Below are 19,851 nucleotides of genomic sequence, written 5' to 3'. Positions count from 1 at the left end.
AATGTGTTTCCAGTTTGTTGGCACCGAGATGCTGCCAGTGAAGCTGCAGAGCCTTGGCCCCAGCTGTCTTCTCATGCACAAGTCACCCATGAGTTAGGGGGTTGGTGCTCTCCTTGACTTGAAGTCTAGACAAAAATATCATTCAGAGCCTCCCCAGCTTGCAACTCCTGCCCAGAAGACCCCGAATGCTCAGAAATAATTTATGTAGAAGTTAACATCTCGGTGAACACTGAGAACTGGAGCGGGGCTGGAGTGATGCTGGTGAGGGACCTGGTAGAGCAGGGAGGGCTGCAAAGAAGAGCAAATGTTGTGGCTATACAGGATTGTGCAGGACATGGCTGCTGAGGATGGAAGGAAGGAGAAAGCACTCATGGGTGGTGGGTGAGCATCTCTTCAGCACCTGCAAAACTACCCAGGAGGCTGTGGCAGTACACAACGTGGATGTGCTCAAGTAAAGCAAGTTAGAAAAAAATCTAAACCACGGAGACCCTCAAAATCAAGACTGATATCAAGCCTATATATTCTAGTGCTGTAAGCATGAGACATCTTCAGTTGCAAAGATAAGGAGTTGCAAAGGTAGGGACTGCCGGGGCACATTTAGCCCTTCCTACAGCAGAGGTGCTAAGAGCCGGCAGCTGAGAGGGGTCTGTACCGCAGAGGGACACCGGGTGTGTCAGCAAGGCGAGCACCGAAGGACAATGCAGCGCTGCAACTCCCTTCCGCCCCTGCCCCCTCTGCCAGACATCCGGATTCCAGGCACAAAAGGGCAAAGTCTTGGGTTTTTTTTTTTTTCCCCTTGAATAGCTTTTTGGGACCCTGGGAGGCTGCCCATGAGACTGCCAAAGCCTTGCTGCTGCCCGGACAAGCTGCCAGCACGAGGTGCAATTCCTCATCCTCACTCAGTGGTAACTGCAGTAGCACTGGAACCAGACATGGGACTAAAGCATCTCTCGAGCCTGTTTCCTGTCTCCCTTCCAGTTGTTTCTGTCACACAGCTGGTGGGGTTTGTCACCTGCAGGTAAAGGAGCTGTGGCTCTGCAGTCAGAAAGATGTATTTCTAGTATAATGATGTATTACAGGCTGTTAGGTATATCCTGGCTGCAATTTTTCCTTCTCTTGTTTCTCTTGCATTTTTTTAACTAAAATTTTATTTACACTCATGTTCAGGAGATTCCTCAGACAAGCAAAATCTCAGCACTGCACTATGGTACATGTGTATGTCTGGCACTTCCACCTCCCTGGAGACTGGACCACTGCATGATATGCAGCATCTTTGTTTGGAAAACATAAAATATTATTAATCAAAATCTTGCTGAGTACAGCCAGCAGGTCCTGACATGGTAGCAAGGGAATAAAAACAGTCAGTAGTGTCATGCAGATTATTTTTTTTTCTTTATTTAATGAAGCATTGGGATAATAGAAAACATCTGCCTTTCTATTTGCTGCATTTTTAAAATAGCCATTCAGCACTGCTTTTATTTTTCATTTAATTTGAGTAGGTTTTATGAGTTGCTGTTGTGATGGGAATTTTTTATTGCTGATACTGCATACGCTATTGTCTTCAGGGTGCAGAATTCCATAAGAAAAATCTCTTTTGAAAGTGGGTTTTGGCTGGCTAGTTCTGATAGGTACTTAGAAGTGGTAGACAGGTACTTAGACTGCCATAGTCCAGTGTTTTCCCCGGGCTTTCTCACTCCTATCATCAGTCCACCCTCTCCTTGCTGCACACTCCAGGCAGGAGGCAGCTGTATCCCAGTGTCCTCAGGAGCTGAGCTCACATCCCCCTCTGCCTCAGCAAAGGGGCAGCTTGCAGAGATCCCAAGGAGCCCATTCAGCCCCTTGCTGTGAGAAAAGGCAGTTTTCACCTTGTTTTCCAACATCTTACAAATAGAAGCCAAAAAGAGTCATGTTTTGGAGTAACCATGACTTCATAGTTGTTAGCAGCACAGAGCTTTTAAGATAACCAGAGAAGGTGTGAAAGGAAAGCTAAATAGTAATAACAATAATAATAATAACAGCAACTGCAACAATAACAACAAGAAAATCTTTTTAAAATACCTCCCATGAGCTATGACTAGGTGATAAGTCCCTGTTTCCACTTAAATGATCAAGTGTTGGGTGCAGAGGGTTAAGAAGCCTGTTTGCTATGTCAGAGGGAAGCATTTTCTTAAGAGAAATCTATTATTTTGAGTTCCCATTTGTACTGGGCTATGGCCTGAATCCAAGTCAGAGACCAGTTCACAGGAGGGAATTAGAAGACAGAGCCAATAACTAAGCACCAGATTAATTCTCCCAGCTCTGCAAATGTGCCACCAGCTACAGCTGGGTCAAAACCACTGTCATGCAAGCCAGTGGAGACATCAAGCCCATGCAAATCAAATGTAATAAATAGGAGGCTGTTATTAAAATTAGATTAAGCTCAATGGGAAAACTGGGACCAGGGCTGTAGTGAGATGATGATGATCAAGGCAGCTGTGTGCCCTCTGAGCATGCTTCAGTTTAACCTCATCATTTCTACAGGTTGTTTCAAGCCCAGTGAAACCAGAGAAGAAGCAGTCCCCCTAGCTCAGAATCAAGATAATCTCTACAATTGCAGGTTTATGTTTTATGTTTATATATTCACATCAGACAAAACACTTCGATCCCTTATTCTGATTTTAGGCTCCTAATTTGCCTGAAAATTACGGGTCTAAATGTGCTGCTCATTCTGACTTGTGGTACCCAAAATTGCTGAAAAAAAAAATCTGGTTTATTTTATTTTCCCCAATGGAAAAATCAGCTTTAGGTACAACCTTGTAACTCATTTTGGTTTTTTGTTTTGTTTTTCCCTAAAACCTAGTTGCTTCTGATGAAGATTTTGTTCCTTCATCAAGCCATTCTCACTCAGAACCAAAATATTCCACATTCTGCCACTATGACCAACAAGCAAAGCCAAGCACTGCAGCTGCTGAGCCCTGGGTCCCACTTTACCCACAGCCACGAGGGAAGCCTGGAGGAGAGAGGTCTCAAATTTGGCTGCTCCACTAATGCACTTCATTTTGCATTTCCTATCTTCACACATGGCCAATTCCTAAATGGTCAAAAGGGTCACACAAAGGAAACTGAGCACTAAAATGAGTTTCCTGTCTAACACAGCTCTGCACCTTGTGAGAACACATTCCACAGACAGGCCACTCACAGCAGAGTGGCCCGTATCTTGTTAAATGGTCTAAAAGCAAATCATCTTCCAGGCTCCCCAGTGGGAAACTGTGTCTATAACTTTAACATTATTCCATGTTCAGCATCATCCACTGCTGACTTTTGTCTGCAAAGCCTTTCAGAAAATCTCATGGGGTACGAACATCTGTAAATTATTTTTAAATATGAGATGTGCCTGGGTTAATCCTAGCTGAGGAGTTTCCCAGCAGCGCCCATGACAGGCAGAGCCATAAGAAGCTGCTGGGAGAGGGCAGCAAGTGAGCAGGTAAGTGCACTTCACCCTGGGAACTGCAGAGAAAGATAGGGACTTCCCTGTGGAGAGGTGGTCTTTCACTCCCTTTGATCCCTGTGCAGCTGCTGGTGAGCAAAGGAATAAATAATGCACCCTGTAGAAGCCTCTCACCTGCTGAGATGCCCTAATGGTCACATGTGCTCAGTGAGTGTCCTTGGAGCTGCTGTGACAGCAGGGACCATCAGTGCTGGCCATGCCTTGGAGTAGAGCAGGAATGAGCTGAAGGGCAGATCCCCCAGGACTGACCCACACAGCCCTATAATCCATCCCGTGTACTCTGTAACTCTGACTCTACCTTTGCCAGAGCTCTCCATCTGCATCTATATCTCCACTCAACTCTGCTACTGATTTTCCCTTCCTAAATAAAAAAAAAAAACCCAACCTGTGTTTGCTGGTACACGTATGAATACCCCTCTTCACAGGCACGGAAAAGTTCTGCTGCCATGCTCATGTTGGAGCATACTGCCTCTCTCTTAGGTCCAGGATCCCACACAAAAAGGGCTTCTTGTTTGTCTCACTCCACAAGTTTCCTTGTACCTTTCTTGTGAGCTTTGCTATTTCTCTTCATGCTCTCTGTCTGCTCTCTGCTGCCTCAGCTACGACCCTTTCCCTCCCGGCCATCTCTGAGTGCAAGATAAGATAAAAGGACACATACTTTTTCTTCACCTCGGCTGCAGAAAGAAAAGCTATTAATGTTTCTGCTTGCTACAGGGATTCTTAGTGTTGTAAATTTATTCTTATTTTTAATTGTAGCTTGATATTCTGCCTAGTCCTCATATTTAGAAGCCGGTTGGCAACTACTGGAGAGGAGAATATTCAGCCTGTTTCAATGAAAAACAAGCTATTAGCTTTATTTAGTACAGCTCTAGCATAAATGGGTAGTAAATAACCTGCCATAGGTACTACAGTGAATTTCCTTTTTGTTCTTTTCTCTCCTGATTTCTCCCTCCACATTTATTTCCTTTTTATATCTTCCTCTCAATTCCCATTGTCTTTTTTGTTTGTTTATTTTTCTTGTTGTAGATTAATTTTTCTGAAACTTAAAAAAAAAATCAGGGACTGACAGGTATTTTCCTTTGCAAAGGTCACACAGTAATTTGCACTGGACTGCTCCTTTAAAGGGACAACTTGTGTCCATCTGACACCAGCAGCAGAAGGTAAGTAGCAGATAAGAACATGCACAACTGGAGCCTGGGCACCCTCCCAGGAGGGCTGAGCAGATCAGTGCTTGTTCACCAGCTGTGAGCTCTGTTACCCAGGACATCTGCACCACTTTATGCAGGGTTTTGCCATAAACTGTAAGATACGGACCCTAATCCACAGTGTATTTTTATTTTACCCATCTTTCCAGGCAGTCTTTTCCACTTGATATCACTTGAATTGATACCAATTCAGTGGTATCATCAGCATACTCTAAGGTTGTAATTTCAGCTGCATGGGCTCTGTTTTCCATGCTGAGTTTCCACTAAAAACTCTGCTCACGAATCTGTGAAGATTCAAAGACAGTAAACCCACCATTTTTACAAGAATAAGGCATACCAGGTAGATCAAGGAATCTGTTCATCAGTCCCATCCATGAGTAATGTGATGAATATTAACTAACAACAGAGGCCTCAGGGACATTTTATTGTTGAATCCTGGTGAAAGAGCAACTCCTCTCTCTTTGTGGCCTAATGAATATTTAATTAAAAAACGAACTGCTCCTATGGGAAAGACTTGATAGCTTGGTACCTGGAATATTCACCTGAGATACATATATTGTGGTCACATTAGTTCAATCCCTGGACAAGAAAAGCCCATGCATTTAAAAGTGGTAAAGTCAGAAGTTCAGTTTGGACCTGTTCTGTCCCAAAAGGGCACTGTGAACACTAGCGTAGCTTTTCTACAAGGGCTTCATGACCTCTGCAAAACAAGCAAAGGAAAAATTCCCAGACTATTCTGTATTCCATTAGTCCGTGGTTAGGAGATGACGGGAACTGCAGAAAGAAGATATAAAGTTATAGAAAACAATTGTTTTACAAACTCATAATTCTACTGCATTAGCAATGCCTGGAGCCAGTAAACATTTCATAGCCCATTTTCTGATGCCCTGTGCCTCACTGCTCATCCACAGAGCATGGGAGTGTATCAGCCTTCCTGGCCATCAGACACTGCCACCCTTGTGCCTTCCCCAATTTGAAAGGTGCAACTCTCTTTCTACATAAAACCAAAGCCTAACATCAAAAACCTGAAAAATGCTGACAGAGAGTAATGATCTCTGCTGCACAGCTGCAGCTGTGGGACCTTCTCCTGTATATCAATGCTGAATTTCATTTAGAGAGGTCCAAGAGAATTGGTAACTCCATAAAATGGACAGAGAAAGTTATAAAAATCCCAACAAATTAAGCAGAGCCATAAGGAATCAATCACTATTATTCTTTCTGTAATTGTGATCACAATAATAAGCAAAAATGAAGTACTGGAGCCCTTAAATAAATCAGCAAAATTTGTGAGGTCCAATTTTACTGACACACTTAATTTCCTTGTAACTTTTCTATAAGTCAAAGATGGGGAGAAAAAAAAACAACAAAAAACAAAACCCAACAGCTTAGTAATTCTGAATGCAGAGCTGTAGTCTCTTCCCTCCACCTTGCAGGAGAAAAAAATGGGACAGACTGATCTCTGCTCTGCTCAGTGCAGGTATCCCTGTGTAAATGACCTCGTGGGCAAAACTGCAGCCCCTGCTCGCCAAACCTACTGAGAACTCCACTTCTACAGCAAACAACTCTGCACAGAGCCTGGAAGAGCATGGGCACTTGTGCTTCACCACCCACTCTGGGCTGTTTCTGTGCCTTTGAGTTATTCTAGGTTTAAAGAGCTTTAGCTAACCAGTTCAGACCAGCATAATAGCTTTTAGCTGCCCATTTTGGCATGACAGAAAATTAGTAGTGAATTCTAAGACCAAAAAGTCTGAGATGCCTCAAAATACTGCTTGGTACAAATCCAGTGTATTTCAGAAGTGATGCGGAAGCAGCGAAAAAGAACAGATCCAGTGACTAGTTGTGCTTATGTGATTTCAAACACACTTCTAAAAAGTTTCAAAATCTCACTGAGAGCATGAGACCTAAAATCTGCAGCAAGGGACTTGTGCACCACAGGGAAGGATAAACCCCTTTGCATAAGTAATATCCAGCAGAAATCCACATTCACAAACCAACTTGCAGGCAGTTGCACAAGGGAGCTGGGGTTCACACCTCCCAGCACATTTTTGTTCAGCCAAGGCTTTCTCACAGACATAAGCTCCACTGCAACTGGCTTTGAAGTCCTGTGCACACCTGCAGAGATTACAAAGAAGGGAAGGCAGGTCCCTCCACACCCAAACTGTAAATTAACAATGCAACTTGTCAAGTTAAGATATGCCCTCCAGCACCTTGTTTTAAAGTCAGATCAATGGCTGACAATCTCCTGATACAATTAACCCTTTCCCTGGAATTCACACACAGTTTCCAGCCTGTAGAAAAAACAAACTTAGAGAAGTGATTGTGTGATTTTTTAAACTTTTTTTTCTAAGTATTCTACCAGTTCAAACCTGGGCTTTAATCCAAGACAGGAACTGAATCATGGAATCATGCCCTGGGTTTTTTCTGCACAAAACAGAAGAAAGTTACCACTGTACTAATTGATTTTTGCAGTATGCTTTGTTCAGCAGTAGTTTTGGCCTGTGAATATGTTACAGGTTGAAGAGAATCAGCTTTTGCCTTTCCATTTCACTTGTTACCCCTGGAAGAACCCTCTGCTGTGAGTAGGTCATGGCAATTACTGTGGGATTTTTTTTTTCAAAAACCTTCAGGAGGTTCTGTTCTTCAACCAGAGAAGCACATTACCAGTAGTTACAGCTTTCAAAGGACTTTGAGCAAAAATTAAGAATACTTATCCAAACTGCAAGACTTCCTCATCTCACTGTAACCTCTTTCCTTACTTCTTTCCCTTGTCATAATAGACTGCTAATCATACTCATCGTATCCCATCACTTCATACCTAATGGTAGGTGACAACTAGTTCCTGTACCATCTTCTGCCTTCTCCTAACCTAACCCTTTCTTTACCTTATCTCAATGGCTCCTCTAGCTTTAGGAAACAAACATATGAGAATAAAGGACCCTGCTGACCTCCTCAGTATGATTTCTGCAGGGGAGAGTTCAGTGCCCACTCTGAGTCTGTGCTCCAACGCTACTTTTGCTCAACATATACAGCACAAACCCAGACCCACACTCAATTCAGGCTTGTAAATAACTTAGTGGTGTGGACACAAGAAGACATTCAGGCACAGGGCTGAGGTACTGAGAAGCCTGATGGGGCTGGGTAAGCAGTGCATCTCACCTTGCTTTAGCCAGCAGCACAAGGATGAGCACACACCCCTTACAGAAGGGTGAGGGGCACCACTGGCATGGCACAACCACCCCCAGGACTCCCACCTGCTCTTCCAGGGACCTCATGCAGCACACTCTGCTCTGTGGTTGTCCCTGGTGCCACCCAATATTCTCATCCTGAAGGTGAGAAGCTGGAGGCATATAGGTTGGGTATACCCATTTTAGGGTGGGTATACCATTTTGTGGTATGGCCCCAGTGTTCCAAGCAACCATTGTCCCAGAGGCTTCGACACTGAAGGGCAGAGCTGAGCCATCTGAGACTGCTGGTCATCCCCTGGTCAAAGCATCAGAAGTCAGAGATGAATTCTGCACCTAGGTGCTGGTTCAGATAAACTATATATGGCTGTTTAAATCTTAATTAAACTTTTCACATTTAGGTATTCTTTATTTGGTTGGGGAGGTAGTGGTGTGGGAAGAAAAGGCAAGAATGGACTTTACTTTAAATCTCTCTTCACTGTTTCTCTCTCACACCCATCTCCTTCCTTGTAATCTCATGAGGAAGACACACATACCTGTTTTCCAGAAAGTAGAAATGATCTATTTAAATGTAAAAAGCTGATTTTCAGAAGTTTCTTTTCTTGGCTGGAAACAAGGTACTGCTGATAAACATTATTGCATGTGTCTATATTAAGTGACCTTAAACACCTAAATCTAAACACTTCAGTGGATATTCTTTGCTTCATCAAAAGGAACTAAATATCCCAGGAAACAAGCAAAAAAATCAAGAAAAGAGAATAAGGAGTAGCAACCACCAGGGAGTATTAAAGGATGTGAAGAGAAAAAAGAGACAGAAATAGGACCTAGCATCCTCAGATGAAAGCTGAACTTTGCCTTCCACTCAAAGAACCCTGGATAACAAGAGTAAACCATCAGATTGCCCAATAAGTTTATGAAAAGGAAAAAGGAAAAGACAAATGATTAACAGCACAGATGTAAAGAAGGACCACTGCAATACATCATGACATCTTTATTGCTTTTACAAGAATCTTGAATTCCAGGCTGCTTCTCCACCCAAGGGACTCTGAATTCAGGCATAGATTTTTATATTTTTTTTTTCTTTGGTTGTTGTTTTTTTTTCTCTCACAATTATGCTGTAAACTTAACTGGAATAATCAATGCTGTACATCATTCTGTAGCACCCTAAGTTGTTAACACTGTTAAGGAACAGATAATCTAGGAAAATGTGAACAGATCTTTTTCAAAAACAGGAGATGAGTGGGCAGTCCCCTGGGTCAAGCAGGGACTTATCCCATGTCTAGAGTGGCATTCCAGGCACTCTCTGTCCCTTGTCTCATATTTTATTAAAAAAAAAAAAAATCAGTTCAGTTTGCATTCATGAAATACACACAAAGAATCCAAAGCAGGACACCCAACATGCCTGGGGAAATCACAAGTATCAAGAGAGTAACAAGCTCCACACCCAGGGTGTGAGATTAAAAGGAAAAGGAATCAGATAGGGAACATGGGGTATCTGTGATGAAAAGCCAATGACATTACCCAGTACATAACCAAAGACTAGGATAACAAAGCATCCCAAAAGCTTTCTCTGAGACACTAGAATGGAGAATTGCATTCCAGATTATTCCAGTGGATCAAAGCTATCAGTTTTTTTCATGGATTACTAAGTGGATTTTAAGATATTTTTAATGAGCACATTTTTAAGCCAACAACAGATAAAAAATATGTGTACATAGATTCAGAAGAAAATTTAAGATGGATGGATGTGTGTATGAAGAGAACAGAATGAAAGCTATCAGCAGTGCCCAAATGTTCTGCTTGATCAAAAAATTACTTTTAAAAATTATGTCAAATAGTGCCAGAACCTGACTTTAATTGCCTTATTTTCCCACCTTTCTGATCCTTTACTCTTTACCTTTTACCTCAAGAGCCCTCTATCTCCAGCATCTCAAGAATTCACATCTCCAAACTCCCTCAACAACAGAATGCAGTGCATTACCCATAATAAGCACTGGAATGGCTGACTGCCCTGATATTGATTTTCTTATGTTAGTAACACAGAGACTGCAACAAACACATAAAAATGGATTACTTCCATTTCAAAGAAAGGGTAACTTGATCTAATCTGAAAAGTGACTGAAAATAACACCAGGGAGTGTCACACTGTTGATCACTGAACTCGTACCACTTCGGCTGAGCTAGAAGAGAAATAAAGACCCTCTGATAGTACTGGGGAATTTGAACTTTTGGGAGGAGAGGCAATCAGTCCTCCCCTGAGATAATCTTAAAGGGCAGAGTACTTACACACTCCATAAAGAGTTATCTCATTAATTCTGTGAAATATTGACACATAAACTGAGTGAAGTGTAATTACTTGCCCTTGAAGGCCATTTCAAGTCAGGGCTTGGTGTTCCTTCTGCCAAGAGTTCATGCTCCCTTCAAGTATATCATGAATATAATTGACCTGGTATCTCAGAGGTATAAAACCAACCCGTTTTTATAGAACCATGACTCAGAGCACGAGATGCTACCCTGACTGTGTAGGCTCCTAAACCTCCTCACTTCCACTTTCAATCCTCAGCCAAATTTCCACCCCTTCTTACGCTTCCAGATATAAACTTTCTAGTGCTTAAAAAACTCTTCCTATTACACAGACCCTAAGAAACTAATTTGCAGGTATTCCTCTTGTCCTACAAACATCTCCACATTGTGCTTAAGTCACTGGTCAGATCTCATTCAGCTGCCTCCTGGAAACTCATTTCTGACACCATTCCTGCCTGCAGTGGCTGCGTGCTGGGCACTCACATCCCTTCTTCCTTAGCTGAACAGAATTACCCATTGCTCATCTTCTTCACAGAAACACAGATTCACAGAATCGTTCTGGTTGAAGAAGACCTTTAAGAAAAACAAGTTCAACCATAACCTACCAATACCAACTATTAACCTAATTATACCAAGTACAGTGCTTAAACCATGCTCCTAAGCACCACATCTACACGTCTTTTAAACACCTCCAGGGATTCCACCACCTCCCTGGGCAGCCTATTCCAGTGTTTAATTACCCTTTCAGTGAAGAATTTTTTCCTAATATATAATCTAAACCTGCTCCTGGCATGCATTCAGTCCATTTCCTCTTGTCCCATTTCTTGTTACAAGGGGGAAGAGACCACTTCCCACCTTGCTACAGCCTCCTTTCAGGTAGCTGTAGAGAGCAGTAAGGTCTCCCCTCAGCCTCTTTTTCTCCAGACTGAACAACTCCGGTTCCCTCAGATGCTCCTCATAAGACTTGTGCCCCAGACCCTTCTCTGGACTCTCTCCAGCACCTTGATAGCTTTCTTGCAGTGGAGGGCCCCAAACTCAGCACAGTATTCAAGGTGCTGTAGAGAACACAGAAAGGGTTAATCTGGCAGGGCTTGTTATTGCTCGTTACTACTGCAGAGGTGGCTGGGTGTCCTGGCAAAGATCAGGACTTATGGGGCCAAGGACTGTACAAACAGTAAGGGACAGTGCCTGCCTGGCAAGCCTGAAATCTAAACACACAGCACAAGCAAAGGCTGAGCTCCCATTTCCATGTGACAGGTGGGTGGAGGTGTCACCTCCCCCCCGACCACCACATCCCCTTCCTTCCCACACTGGCACTGAGGTGCTGCTCCATGGGGCTCTCCAGCAGGAACCCCCACCTCCTCTGCCAAGGAGAAATTCCACTTTTCTCAGGGATCTCCTGTGATACACCCAGGAGCTTGCTGCTGAACAGCTCCTGTACTCACCAAGGGCTGACCCCTGCCCACATCAAACACAGGACCCCTCCTAAATCAGTGCAGCCCATGTACACCCACATTCCCAGGTACACAGGCAGGGACATGCAGGCAAGGCCCTCTGCCTTGCCCAACACACCCACCAAGACACAGGACTTCCCACCTTTCCCTTAGGCAACCTAATTTCCTCACATGCTGTGCCCAAGCATGGAACTGCACCTGCAGCAGGTCCCCCGGGAGCCACTTCCCAAGGACACCCACAGGGGCTTTTCCTCCTCCTCCTACATGGCCTGACTCATGCTCTGTGCTGTGTGACAGAATGCACACCCCTGTTACATTTAGCACTGGAAACTGTCCTATTTCCTCAGGCCCCCATGTGTGATGAGGCAGCGAGCTTCTCTAGGTTGTTGTTTGTGGTGCCACCAACCAAGCCTGGCCTCACAAGTGACTGCCCATTCCCATCACAAGTGTCCACTTCCAGCAGTATCTGGCCACTGTTATGCTGGTAGACAACCTGCAAATGGGTCCAGTAAATTCAAGGAAAAAAGGAAGTGTAGTAGTAGATACGAAGTGAACGAGGAACAGAACCAGAAAAGCATTTACCTCTTAGTGCCTGGTGGTACTCCTGAGCCCTTGAAAGTAGGCTCATATCAGTTGCTCTGAAGACAGGTCACAAGAGGATGCAAACAATAAATTGCCAAATAATTAGGGTTAGTCAAGCATAACTTCAGAATTTATTTTCAGAGGATAAAGCCGTGACTACTGGCAAGTTGAAATTCCTTAAGGATAGAAAATTAAATTAATTTAACACTCAGGCTGTCATAACACTTTCTCTGGGATTTCCCAGATGGAAATATGTGTAAATGAGCTCTATAGACCATGCATTACAAACTTGACATTTCAGTAAGCATCCAGACTGACTGCACATGCTCTGTACAAAAGATCTGGCCCCGCTCAGTAAATCTGAGGGCTGGGGAATAGGTTTGAGTTAGCATGCATGCTTGACTCAGCTGAATAATGTGAGTGGGCACGGCAAATCCACAATCCTGGATGCTTCAGACTTACCATACTATCAGTGCATACAAGCAGAACAGCACTGTCTGAAATCTTCATGACTTTCAGGCTGGCTGTGCACATGGTGGGTGGCTAATCTGTACACACACTGCAGAAACACTGCAGATTCCTTGATTTATGGAGGCTCAGGCAAGTATCTATCAGGCAGTCTCTCAGCAGGGCTGCCCACTGGCTAGAAACCCTGGGCCATTGAAAAAACCCTGAGTTCTGCCTGCACAGCATGTCTGCAAGGAACAGGAGGCATCCCCAGGAGCACTGTTTGACTTCTTCAGACAAAGCCCATGCTTGGTGCCATTATTCAGGAGGTTGCACTTGTTTGTACCAGCCCCACTAACAAACAGATGAGAAGGCCATGCAATGCTAATTATACATGATCAGTCCCTGCTAAGGCATTTTATAGACAGTTGTGTGCCTTTATAATTTAAAGGGATAAGTGCAGTGAGTTACATGTAAATAAGGTCTGGCTTAGTGTTAGAGCATCTACAAAGGAAACAAGAGAGGCAAATAAACCAGGGAGCCCTTTTTTTCTCTGCATTACTGCAGAGGAGGCAGGCAGAGCTCCAAGGCTGGTGCTGCCTGCTGATGGGGAAGGGATGGTTTGCTGGCACAGCCGGAGGCACCATGTTCCCTAAGGGAGAGCATGCCCGCCAGGAATAGGGTGTAGCAGAGGCCTCGCCCTGTCAAACCCCAGCCTGCAGGTTGGGATCAGCTCCGGAGGGAGGGCCCACAGCAGATCTGGAGGGAGGGAAAGGCTGCACCCCAGCCATCCCCTCCCAAATCCCTGGGGCCAGCATCCCGCCCAGCACCCGTGCCTGCTGCTCAGAGGATAAACCTGAAAAGAAATGCCCATGAAGAGAAAAGCAAGAAAAGGAGGGAAATGGCCAGGCAAGTAAAGCTCACTATACACATGGCCAGGTTCCCAGAGATCTGCAATTTCCTAGGAGATATCACATGATACCACACATCAGTCCATAAACAAATAAATAAACAGGCAGTGGTATTCATTTACTGCACTTACTGTAGTGCAGCTTCAGTTATTATTTTCAATGAAAGCAAAAGCCTGGCGGGATTTTTAAAAGGACTCAAATCTGTCTTGAGCAGTGATGGATCCAGAATTGCAGTAGAGAAGAGTTTTCATAAGAGATTGGAAGGCTGTATACTCACCTCATGTCACAGGACAACCCATCACTCATGGAAGTGAGGAAGAAATTTTCCAAGAGGTTGGTTTTACTCATGGGTCCTTTTTTCCAAATTCTCCTACACTTATACATTTGTACTGGTCATTTCTGAAACCAAGAAACTGAACCAGAAACAGTGTCTCTTCCCTACCAGTGCAGATGTGGATTTGGGGTGAAGGGAATGTGGGGGAGGTGGAGGCAGTGATGTGACTCAACTAAGGCTTGAAATTTTTAACTTTCATGGAGATATTCCCAATTTGCACATATAATGTGCTTGGTCACCTCTTGACAGGGTTTTTCTTCCACAGGCACCACCTTCACTGGTAGTAACTGGTGCTGCCAAGGACAATTCCTACAGTGGCACAGGTGTCTGCTGGAGCAAATTACCACATCCCCCTTGAGGTGGTCATTCCTGACCAGCAGGGAACAAATTGGCAAAGCATTAGGAAAAAAGTAATCTTTGGGAAAGACAGCTTCTAAGCTGGCCCACCCATAAACCTGCATGAATTTATGCAAAAGGAAGATATCTTTGGAAACCCAGAAAGAGCAGTGTCAGACTGGATTGTATTCACTGTGTGTTACCAGTGCAGGCAGGCATGGTACAAGAGGTGTTTCACAAACCAGACATGGCTACTGAAAGGCACACACTTCTCCTAGTGTTCTGCTGGATGATCAAGTTCTAAGTTAAGGGCCACAGAGTGTGGCTCACCCACTGGAGAAGCCACCCTTCCCTCCCTGCTTTCCTCCAGGCCAGAGATACCTCCTGGGATTAGATCATCTCTCAGTGTCAGGCTGCAGTGCTCAGTTGCCAGCCATGGGTGGGTGTGTTATTAGTCAGATTTACATGTCTAAAACATCATTTGTGCAAACACCCCAGGGCATGGCTATGAATGTGCACAGAACACAAATTTGAAAAGAAGTTAAATAAGTAGAAAAAGCAGCAGCCAGGTTGAAGCACATCTACAACAAGATGAAATCTACTCACAGTGAGGTGGCTAATATGGTTTCTCACCAGATTTACTGCGGAATGTGTTTTGTTACTGAATGCTTATTTCAGTTGTATTCATGTTGCTCTGCTGGATGCAGTGTGTACTCCATATTTGTCTCTAGAAAGTAAGAAAATAAGCTGAAAAGATCCACACAAAGGGCACATCCCACAGAAGATACTCCAAGCACCTGCCAATAGCAATTAAATCAAAGGGATTTCATAGGCCATGACCATACAGAATATTTATTCAGCTGCCTAACTTGGGTCTCATCACCATGACTGTATTCAAAACATCTCTACAGCTCTAGGATGCTGCTATACCAAGAGAGCAGTGAAAACCACAAGGAACAGCTGGCAGAGATGGTAAAATATGAAGCCAACTTCAGAGGAATGTAACAGATTACATACAAGCAGTTGATATGGTATAAAAGCATACTGTAAAACTGTTTAAAACATTTTCAAAGTACACCAAAAAAAAGGGGGGAACTTATTTTAAAAAATCCTACTCACACTTTGCATTATCAAGACAAAATTAATGGTCACAGTCAAATGTTGTTGGGGAAACCATGCATGGGAGCATGGAGCTGGTGGAAAGCAGTTTGGAGTTGTATCAGCACTGCACTATCAGAAGTGTAGGATTAAACCAGCTGGACCAAAATGGTGCTCGGAATCTATCCTGAGCCCCTGGCTCCAGATTAGCTGTCAAGGGAGGAGCTGTGCTTTCCCCCTTCAGCAGCACTGGGGAGAAATAAAGTGCCAGGGCTGCAGCTCTCCAGCGGAGAAGGGGAAATGTTGTGGAATCCAGAAGAAAAGTCCAGAATTAAGGAACTTTTCAGAAGGCTTTTGAGGCACTGGGCTGGAAATGTCACTTCAGATCTCTGGCATTTTATTGCACCCCATGTACTTCTTCTCAGCCTCTGTGTGTTCTGTGGCCCCAGCACTCCATCACACTCTTGTAATCCCAGACCTGGTCCAGCCAAATGTACCTGATTACATCGCTTTTGTTCACATTAAGTGTGCATTGTGAAACTCTCCCAAGACAGGAAAAACAAGCTAACAGGGGAAGAGTTCCTCTGTGGAGATTGCCACAGATGGCATGTGTGGGGCATGTCCTTTCACTGATGTACCTTTCATGGTTCGAGAAATCAATATGACATCCCAAAATGACCAAAATTTTCCCTGAGATGTCCTAAGCATGCCATAATTTTTCAAAACTAAGCTGTGCAAGGAATAAAAACAAGAAAATTTATTTCAGTTTGCATTCATAAAGTGTACACAAAGAATCCAAAGCAGGACACACAACATACACGCCCCACCACCCCTGGGGAAATAATAAGTAACAAGAGCCAGATTTTTAAAAGCTCTTTTGGAATAAATTTATTGTGTGAAAAAGAAAAAAAAAAAAAAGGATTAAAAATTATTCACAGGAGTGGTGGGCACACCTGCTAAATTATTCAGATATAGTTGAAATCAGCAACCCCAAAGATAAATGAAGATCATGTTAAAACTCCTCCAGTTGCTGCCAGAAAAATAAACATACTCAGCCCACTCCTCATGTTTCTTTTTAACAAGTCTGATCATAGCCTGGGGCCCTCCCTTTAGGTCATTTCTGTCCTAGACATCATCCATTATCCTGCCACACAGCAGCACAATTCCGGCTCTGACTCCTCTCTTCTTTATTTCTCCCAACCAAATACCCTCCCTTCCCTCATCTCTGGGTTGCATTGGCAGGTACAGAGGGGAGGGTGGCAACTTGCCTTCCCACCTCCAGGGAGAGAATATTAATCCCTTCCTGCTCTGAGGAAATCTGGGAGCTGCCTACCACACTGCAAGCCAAGTCTAAGTTTATTTTTAAATAATACTGTCTCGATTTTTTGGTGTTCTGGGTGTAGGAAAGGCCTCAATCTGATCTTATCTTGCATTGTTTTCTTTAACAACCTCAAATTATGAAGCTGTGATCCAGGAAGAGCACAGTGGTTGGTATCACCTTATAGAATAATATGCACCAAAACACTCAGACCTACAGCCACGCACACCCCTCAGATTAATTACACCAAACTGAAACTTTCTGCTAGAAAATATCTGTTGATAATTGAATAAGAATTAGCTACTGAAAATATAATAATAGCCTTTGCATTTTCTGAATGTTTTAAAACCCCACATCTAGTACTAAATGCAGAATTACTTGCCTGAAAATTTTTCCTATACAATATGCTAAGCTATTTTATTCGCAGTGTTTCTGTTGATTTAAAATAGTCCCTTTTTGGACCTCTAATTTCTTTCTAAAAGGGACTTTTACTTTCTAAAAGTCCCTTTATGGACTCACTGTATTTGCCATATAGTACAGGTTTTTAACTATTTTAGTAGGATAAAATTCTAAATTTTCACAGGTGTATCAATGAGAATATATATTTGAGAAACAATGGTCCACAGATAATTTGCAGTGCTAAATTGTAATTAGCCTCATCAGTTCAGTGTAATAACTTACTGGTAAATGCATGCATACAGGCTGTGACTTGTAAGCTTGCACAAAGCAGGTGATGGGCACTTTATGAAATCACTAAAGATTGACAGTATGCGATGGAGAATTTTGATATGATTTGTATTAAATGTCTTTCCTGATATTTTTATATAAGAAGAGTATTTGCCTTGTATCTATGTACAGTATTCATCCAAATGTAACAAACCAACAAAGCTAAGGGACGTTGTTGAAACACATTTCTAAGTCCTTAAAGAGTCATGTTCTATTGTTATTTAAGAGGATATATTGGTGGAATTAGAACTGTTTTGAAACCACACCTAGCAACAGTTCAAGGAATAAATTTGTTGAGCAAAAACTTGACTTACAGTCGGTGTACAATTTCTCTAAATATTCAAGATGAATACGTTTTAAAGTGAAATGTAGTTAAGTTTGCTACTTAGGCAGCTGAAGTTTACTACTCTTTATCCTTAGTTACAGCACTGACCTCAGGCAGCCCCAGAAAATGTCGCTGCAGAATTCCAGCCAACAAACCACTAAAGCTCCATCCTGTCCTGTGAATGTCCCATTGATTTCAGTGGTGCAGGACCAATCTGAAAAGCTTTACTGAAAAAGGTCACATGCAGTTCCACTCATGGATTCCTCTTTTAAGTACACCACCATCCTCAAAACTTGTTAGTGCCAGTAGCAGTGTGTACTGGGCTAGGGCTTCCCCAAGTTTCTTTTTCTCCAGCAAGACTGGCACTCCAGGAATCAGACTGGCACTTCATCAATGCAGTGCAGATGATTTTTAATACCTTTCCAGGAAAGGAGAGAGTTCTATCAAGATATATGGGACATTACTGTTATTCCTGTGTGTGAAGAGGAAAACGGGTCTGTTGTGAAGTCCTTTGATGATTTACGATTCAGATATATTTCAGAAATATCATTTCCTTAACAAGGACTAAGCCACCTCTTTGATTTGTTTTCTCCTCCTAATGACAAGTCTCCCATGAAGTTCACGATTCTCCAGTAATGAGTCTCTAAGTGAGAACTGTGGCTCCTTAGAAGACCTGGAAGTATTCAAAAGAGGTCACGTAACATTAGCAAAAGCAAATTTAGTCAGTTCAGTTCTTCCAGGCAAAGAGTTGTGTTTACTGGCTACTGGCGTTTGCACCAGCCCAGGAACTTCTCTCATTCTCTCATCTTCCTCTTATTGCTTTTAGTTGGCTGGCATTAGTTAGGTCCCTTTAGCACATGAGCATGATTGTTTATACTTGCAAGCACTAATTACCAGCAATTCTCAGTATCCCATCCTAAAGGGACTGTCTTGCTGTCAATTCAGGAAGTTGTACAAAAGATAGATATACCAGAGGAGGCTGCATTTTCTATAAATCCCTGATGTCTCGTGCCCAAAGGAGAATAGGCAACAAACAGTTCCCCAATGTTTGAAGAGATAAATAATATGTGGGCTTGAAACTGTGGAGCAGAGGGAGAAGGAGCTGGGCATTCAGCAGGCCTCTGCACCTACAGAAAGCCTTACTTTTTAAGAGACAAGTACACACTGCATGAGTTAGGAATGTGTAAAACTAATTAAAAGTGAGCTAGTGAGAAGTGAGATTCCAAGAACGGTCATTAAAATCAAGATGTTGAGAACAAAGTCATAAAGCCAGGGGACACAAAAAGAAGAAAAATATAACCATTAGCCCCAAGAGCTAGACAATAGATGAGAGGGACTGGAGATACCCAACTACAAGCAATGGGACAGTTTTACAGAGCCTGGCAGGACGAGTATTTTAAAGCAAATTGCTAGGATTTACATAGGCATAGGGAATGGGTAAGATGGGCTTGCATGTCACATAAGGTACATCATTACACATGTGCAGCTCAGAAACCACACACAGCTAAAAAGCACAGCAGAGATCTGCCCATTCTGTCTGTGGATGCAGCCCTGCTACGGCAGGCTCTTTGCAACCAAGCTGCTCTATGGAGACCTGCCAAAGGGGTACACCCTGCAACTAACCTCTGAGTTGCTGGCACAGAGAAATAAAATTACCTTGAAAGCTTGTGAATTAATATTGCCACTTATGAAGTTTGAGATGAGTGAGCAGGTGGTCTGTTTTGCAGACTATCAAATCAAATCAATCAGTGAGATGACAAGATCCATAATCATCTGTCTGTGGTGCCCGAGTACAGAATGCATTATCACATTATCAGATCTTCAAATCTGAATGAAGCATGCTGGATGTCTTCTGTTGCCACCACACAAATGCAGAAGTACAGGTAATCATTTCCTAATTTGAAGATTGTTGCATCTGATGTAAGGTAAATGCATACTAAAATTTGGTTAAAGATACTTTGATCACAGAACTGTATTTTTGGCACAAAGGATTATATACCATGAGTTACATGTCGAGACAGTGAAGTCCAAACCAGTAATATAATCAGCTTGTAATTCTGTGATACAAGTGTCACTAAGTAGAAAATGGTTACTAGCTGAATTAGATAAGTAATTTAAACAAAAATGTCTGGAAAAAAATGG

General features: G+C 43.0%; 1 protein-coding gene and 1 long non-coding RNA gene across 2 annotated transcripts in view; one reads left to right on the top strand and one right to left on the bottom strand.

The window, feature by feature from the left end:
* LOC139796097 (uncharacterized) overlaps nt 1-3,780 on the top strand; it is a 63,725-nt gene extending 59,945 nt beyond the window's left edge. Inside the window, exons 3-4 of the long non-coding RNA XR_011725822.1 lie at nt 805-1,018; nt 2,840-3,780. This is a non-coding gene — a long non-coding RNA (uncharacterized lncRNA). The remainder of the gene's footprint in view (nt 1-804; nt 1,019-2,839) is intronic.
* Nucleotides 1-19,851, bottom strand: part of RPL9 (ribosomal protein L9) — a 388,416-nt gene that overhangs the window by 58,511 nt on the left and 310,054 nt on the right. The gene's annotated exons all lie outside the window — the stretch shown is intronic.

The sequence above is a fragment of the Heliangelus exortis genome, chromosome 4 (genome assembly GCF_036169615.1).
Source record: "Heliangelus exortis chromosome 4, bHelExo1.hap1, whole genome shotgun sequence".
Lineage (NCBI taxonomy): Eukaryota > Metazoa > Chordata > Aves > Apodiformes > Trochilidae > Heliangelus > Heliangelus exortis.
This window is presented reverse-complemented; position numbering and strand designations above follow the sequence as displayed.